Raw genomic sequence first — 7,600 nt, forward strand, 5'->3', positions numbered from 1 at the left:
GCTATTGGAATTTTAACATATTGTCCCATACATTATGTAATTTACCAATGGTCCCTAAATAGCCCCATAGGGATATCCAAAGTCAAGCCAAATTTACCACAGGCATTACAATTGGGTCATGTACAGCTGCACTCTGAATTGATGATTACTTGTGTGCTGATAGCTGTGGGCAGGATTGAAACAAACCCAACCTACATTTACATTGTGATGCAGTCTTGACCACAAGTCTCACAAAACTCAGTTTTGGACAACTGACATTATGACCAAAATTATCCTATTTACACTATTATCCTATTGTCAATTTTGACAGTCAAATAAATGTTTGACTCATATTGATGCCACATAGGCATAACAGAGCAACACAACTCCAAACATGACAGAGAAGAAGCTACATAGTCCCTAGGCTATATGAATTTGAAGAGACATGAACCAAGAAAAAGAACCTGTAGAATGGAATAGGTTATAAGACCTCTATGATTCATTTCATTTTGTCAGTTCTACCAGCTAATGTGAGATCTTTAGATTACATAACATTTGAGAACACATAATTTAAGGGTCTATGTATTTTCAATGTTTTATTCACCTACAATCTAACCACAAAGCTGGCCATCTTTTCCCGTCTCTTCTGGGCTGCCCTCCCCCTTCCCTTCTAAGTTCAAGTTTGTTTATTTGTAATACACACATGATATACATGGGTAATGAAATGCTTATTTGCAGGTTAACGTCTCGACAATGCAACAACAATAGAAAAAGTAAGTAGCTATGTGAAAAAAATAGTAATACAAATAAAAACTAAATTAAATAATTTAATACATTTAATAGAAATGGGCAGTCCTTTTTTTGTTTCTTTTTTTGTTGTTGTTACAAATAGTTACATAGCCTATATGGAAATAACAAGCATGAGCCAAGCATGTTTACCTGTAGCATGGAATAGGTTATAAGACCTCTATGATTCATTTCATTTGGTCAGTTCTACCACCTCAATATTGCTAATTTTAAACAGGGTTAAATATGTTGTAGTAAGGTTCAGCTTCAGTCCACAGGGGGGAACTGTGTCACTGTCAGAAGATATGCGCTTCAGTCAGAAAAATGTTCTCCCATCTCTTCGGTCTCAGCTAGTTAGCCAGCCAGTAGCTACCGAAGTGGCTAGCCAGCCAAGCTAGCTACAGAAATGAAACCCATCAAATACACTTGCTGGAAATATACAAATGTCCTAATATCATGACTTATATTAACATCCTTAGCTTGCCCGTTCACTAAATATACTGTTAATAACTGTGACTGACACCCAATAGCTTAAGGATGCTGAGTGCTTATTAGCATTAGCCAACCCTTATGCTGAGGTAGACTAGCTAGTTAGCTACCACTAACCCTGCACAAACCTGTGACCAACTCTGCTGCTGTTGTTGCACTGACATTCTAACTGCCTTCTCCACCTGCTCCACTGCTGCCTTAATCTGCTCAGTAATTATGTATTTGTATCATTTAGCAGACGCTCTTATACAGAGCGATTTACAGTTTGTGCACTCATCTTAAGATAGCTAGGTGGGAGAACCACATATCACAGTCATAGTAAGTATATTTTTCCACAATAAAGTAGCTAGTAAGCAGGAAAAAAGTCAAGTGCGGGTGTTAGTTCACCAAAGGCCTTTTTTAACATTTCTGGGGAGGGTCAGATGAGGAGGTGGTGCGAGGGGGGTGCTATGGGATTATTTAAGATACTCTTTGAAGAGATAGGGTTTCAGATGTTTTCAGAAAATGGGCATGGACTCTGCTGTCCTAACTTCAGGGGGAAGCTAGTTCCACCATTGGTGTGCCAGGACAGAGAAGAGCTTTGACTGGGCTGAGTGGGAGCTGCCCTCCTGTATGCCAATCACAGCAGGCACAAAATAATGGCTTTTATTGCCACTCTTTCGGGAAGAAGTTCATAATATCCAGACTGACTGAGTGACAGGCGTTTTGCTGAGTAATGACATCTCTCCGTTGCTGTAGGGTTGGGGGAGGGGTCCAGGGACGTGAGCGGTCCACTGCGTCGTGAAATCTCGACCAATCATAGCAGGCACTGCGTCACTCCAGGGGCTTCTTGCCGTGCCTGCTACTGCCTTGCTCAGTGTATTGTATTGTTTCTTTTTATTATAAACATGTGTCAGTAATAGCCAAGTGATGTGTGGTTATGGAAACTCATATCAGACTGAAATTTAAAATATATAATAATAAAAAAATCGGGGCTGGATCAAAAACATCCAGGGTTGAAGCCCAGGCCTACTGACACCACTGTTAGGTATTCCAAGCAGAGGTGAGAAAGTACTAGGCGAGTATGGTTGTGGATGTCGGGCTTACATCAATGCTCACAATGATTACTGCAGTTGTATCTATGGGCTTTAGTAAGGACAGTGCCATGAAATGGTTCAATAGACAGAATGGTTCAGTAGTGTGCAATATACAGTGCATTGGGAAAGTATTCAGACCCCTTGAGTTTATCCACATTTTGTTACGTTACAGTCTTATTCAAAAATGTATTACATTGTTTTTTCCCCCTCATCAATCTACACACAATACCCCATAATGACAAAGCAAAAACTGGTTTGTAGAAATGTTGGTGGTTCCAACTTCTTCCATTTATGAATGATGGAGGCCACTGTGTTCTTGCGGACCTTCAATGCTGCAGAAATGTTTTGGTACCCTTCCCCAGATCTGTACCTCGACACAATCCTGTCACGGCGCTCTACGGACAATTCCTTCGACCTCATGGCTTGGTTTTTGCTCTGACATGCACTGTCAACTGTGGGACCTTATATAGACAGGTGTGTGCCTTTCCAAATCATGTCCAATCAATTGAATTTACCACAGGTGGACTCCAATCAAGTTGTAGGAACATCTCAAGGATGATCAATAGAAACAGGATGCACCTGAGCTCAATTTCGAGTCTCATAGCGAAGGGTCTGAATACTTATGTAAATAAGGTATTTCTGTTTTTTGGTTTAATAAATCTGCAAAAATTTCTACAAACTTGTTTTCGCTTTGTCATTATGGGGTATTGTGTGTAGATTGCTGAGGAAATTGTTTTATTTAATCAATTTTAGAATAAGGCTGTAACGTAACAAAATGTGGAAAAAGTCTCAACTATCCAAAGGTTAGAATGATACAAGGTGTGAAAGAGTAAGTGAATGGTGTGTGTGTGTGGCAGGTAGTCCTCTGGTCCTCTGTAGCTCAATTGGTAGAGCATGGTGCTTGTAACGCCAGGGTAGTGGGTTCCCCGGGACCACCCATACGTAAAAATGTATGCGCACATGACTGTAAGTCGCTTTGGATAAAAGGGTCTGCTAAATAGCATATTATATTATTATTATTATAGTCTAGCGGTTAAGAGCGCTGGGCCAGTAACCGAAAGATTGCTGGTTTGAATCCCCGAGCCGTCTAGGTGAAAAATCTGTCCTTGAACAAGGCACTTAACTCTAATTGCTCTTGTAAGTCGCTCTGGGTAAGATTGTCTGCTAAATGACTAAATTGTTAAGATGTGTCTGCTGCTGTGCCAATGAGCATTATTTGAATAAATGCTCATTGGTTTTCCCTCTACCTGGCACTCTGCCAAGTACCTATGGCAACCACATCTTCTATCCATTCTTCCCTCCTCACAACAGCCCTCTCCATTTTCCCCTCCCTCCTCACAACAGCCCTCTCCATTTTCCCCTCCCTCCTCACAACAGCCCTCTCCATTTTCCCCTCCCTCCTTACAACAGCCCACTTCCTTTTTCCCCTCCCTACTCACAACAGCCCTGTTCCTTTTTACCCTCCCTCCTCACAACAGCCCTCTTCCATTTTACCCTCCCTCCTCACAACAGCCCTCTTCCATTTTACCCTCCCTCCTCACAACAGCCCTCTTCCATTTTACCCTCCCAACAGCCCACTTCCCTTTTCTCCTCCCTCCGCTTATTCTGTTAGGATGACGGGTGCTCAATGGAGACTCAAGATTGGTTGGAGGCCAAGGTGGGCGTGGCCCACTGCTCACTATCATGTTCAGGAGCAAGGAACAGGTGCATCTCAATAATGTGTCATCACCTTGTCTCCTATCCCTCATCTGCACTGACGATGTGAAACCACTGGACTGGTGAAAGCCTACCTGGTGTAGGCATCCACCATATTGCTTTCACCTTAATCTTGGTTAAGCCAGAACTAAAATCAGATGCTCGACATGTTACGTAGTCTGTCCACCAGAGATTAGGTTGACCTGTACTAGGTTTTCAGGTCAGTACAGATGAAGGAGATGAGGATGGAGAGGAAGCCACCTTGTTCGACTATTGAGATGCACCAAGTAAGCACAGTATTTCCCCATGTTGTGCCAACCAGTCATGACCAAAGGTATGTTCAACATCTCAAACATTTTTGTAACATCAACATGGACAACACATATGAACATCTGTCCCCCAGCAAACAAGGGTTCAAAGATACTGAACGCAACCCAAATTCAGGTGGTGTTTTTACCTGGAATTAGGGTTGCAAAATTCCGGAAACTTTCAATAAATTCCCTGGATCTCTCGAAATTCGGTTGGAGGATTCCCGGAATCAGGTGGGAATGAGCAGAAAATCCGGAATTACCCAAACAGGATTTATAGAAAACCAGGGAATATATTAAAAGTTCCCGGAATTTTGCAACTCTACCTGTAATCAAGGCTGATGTTGACCAAGCTAAAATAACACAACATCCATTAATATGACAGTGCAATGTACAGGTCTGAAACAAGACATTTAGAGAATAAATGAATAGGTTCAAAACAAAAGTAGTGTCTTTGTTCTTTGTTGAGTAATGATGTAAATATACATTCCTTATGTAATATGCTAACAGCAATGTGTGTAATTTAAACTTTAAAAAAATACTATAAACAATTAAGGGATGGATTGATTTACCAATTCTCTCAAGCACAGTCCTCTCTGTGATCATCTCCATTATTAATTGAAAGGGACTGGGTAGGTTTCCACCGAACAACTACAGGGTATGACAAGAGGCTACTTGAGACTAAGGAGTGGACAGAGCTGTAATTAGTGGTAGTGAGTTAAGGCACAGCGGCGATCTCTGTGAAGGTCAAGTTCAAGGCAGGACCAAGTAAGTACCCGAGATCAACACTATAATAGCGTTGCACTGCCATCTACTGGCGTTTTATAGAAGGTTCCATTTCGAACTTGGTTGCTCCGGGTATGATAAGGGATCCCGCCAGTTCAGTAGTCATGTACCACACTCTAGTGGCCACTCGAGTTCATGTCATGCTTTCGTCCTTAAAACATTTGTACACAATTGTAAGTCTTACTTCATAACCTTTTTAAGAGAAATAAACATATATATTTTTGTATTTGCTTACTAAAATCAGGTCCTAGGTCGTTCAGATTACTCTAGTTGTTATAACAAAAACCAGTAGTAGTAGTAGTAGTAGTAGTAGTAGTAGTAGTAGTGAATGTCAACATCCAGCTTTATTTAAGAGAATTTCATGTTCTTCACACAAACACCATCAATAAAGTCTGTACACAGATCATACGTATTAGTTTCATATACACTACCAGTCAAAACATTGGATACACCTACTCATTCAAGGGTTTTTCTTTATTTTTACTATTTTTTACATTGTAGAATGATAGTGAAGACATCAAAACTACGAAATAACACATATGGAATCATGTAGTAACCAAAAAAGTGTTAAACAAATCAAAATATATTTGACATTTGAGAATCTTCAAAGTAGCCACCCTTTGCCTTGATGACAGCTTTGCACACTCTTGGCATTCTCTCAACCAGCTTCATGAGGTAGTCACCTGGAAATTCATTTCAATTAACAGGTGTGCCTTGTTAAAAGTTAATTTGTGGAATTTCTTTCCTTCTTAATGCGTTTGAGCCAATCAGTTGTGTTGTGACAAGGTAGGGGTGGTATACAGAAGATAGCCCTATTTGGTAAAAGACCAAGTCCATAATACGGCAAGAACAGCTCAAATAAGCAAGGAGAAACGACAGTCCATCATTACTTTAAAGACATGAAGGTAAGTCAATACGGAAAATGTAGAACTTTGAAAGTTTCTTCAAGTGCAGCCGCAAAAACCATCAAGCACTATGATGAAACTGGCTCTCATGAGGACCACCACAGGAATGGAAGACCCAGAGTTACCTCTGCTGCAGAGGATAAGTTCATTAAAGTTACCAACCTCAGAAATTGCAGCCCAAATAAATGTCCAAATTGGTTTTTGGTTCCAACCGCCATGTCTTTGTGAGACGTGGTGTGGGTGAACGGATGATCTCTGCATGTGTAGTTCCCACCATAAAGCTTGGAGGAGGTGGTGTTATGGTGTGGGGGTGCTTTGCTGGTGACACTGTCTGTGATTTATTTAGAATTCAACGCACACTTAACCAGCATGGGTACCAAAGCATTCTGCAGCAATACGCCATCCAGTCTGGTTTGGGCTTAGTGGGACTATCATTTGTTTTTCAACAGGACATTGACCCAACACACCTCTAGGCTGTGTAAGGGCTATTTTACAAAGAAGGAGAGTGATGGAGTGCTGCATCAGATGACCTGGCCTCCACAATCCCCCGACCTCAACCCAATTGAGATGGTTTGGGATGAGTCGGACGGCAGAGTGAAGGAAAAGCAACCAACAAGTGCTAAGCATATGTGGGAACTCCTTCAATACTGTTGGAATAGCATTCCAGGTGAAGCTGGTTGAGACAATGCCAAGAGTGTGCAGAGCTGTCATCAAGGCAAAGGGTGGCTATTTGAAGAATCTCAAATATAAAATATATTTTAATTTGTTTAACACTTTTTTGGTTACTACATGATTCCATGTGTTATTTCATAGTGTTGATGTCTTCACTATTATTCTACAATGTAGAAAATAGTAAAAAAAAAAATAAAAAAAAATACTTGAATGAGTAGGTGTGTCCAAACTTTTGACTGGTACTGTACATTCTGTTGGCACAAATCATTACAATTTACAAAACAGTTTTATGTTCATCAATGCATCAAAAACAACAGCTAAGGGTTATGTCTGTGTAGTCACATGCATGAATACTGTTTGCAGGTCTGTAAGTATCATCTCAGCAAGAGATAGTCTAAAAATTATTTTTGCTTACATTTGATATCTGCATTTGGTACATATAAATCTCTCCTGATTCATAAAAAGCACACACACCTCTTTTAGAATTGAGTTTAACTTGAATTGAGAACCTGTTTGATTAATCATTCTTGCTATAGGCCACAACAAACTCAATCACAAAAACAACTTGTTCCTTGGTTTTATACAATCTTAACTCAGAAAACAAAACAAACCGATGGCCTTGCCAGACTGTTTAGAGGTTTCTGGTTCTTTGATCATTTCCTCAATGCCTTCTGCTAATAGGATACATTAGTGCACTTTTTAGGTGGACTCCCATATAGCCGCAATGGGGAATCCACAAGTAGCAAAGGAGAGGGTTCGAGAGATTATTTGCAATTGTGTCAAGTACTCAATTGTGACCCTCATCGTTGAGAAATATGGGTGCAACGCGAGAGAATGATCCTGGACGAATACCTCCTTCGTATTGGAACAGGGCCAGAAGCTCTACATTCATACTTAGAAGTTT

This window comes from Coregonus lavaretus (genome assembly GCF_964263955.1).
Source record: "Coregonus lavaretus genome assembly, chromosome: 23".
NCBI classification, from domain to species: Eukaryota; Metazoa; Chordata; class Actinopteri; order Salmoniformes; family Salmonidae; genus Coregonus; species Coregonus lavaretus.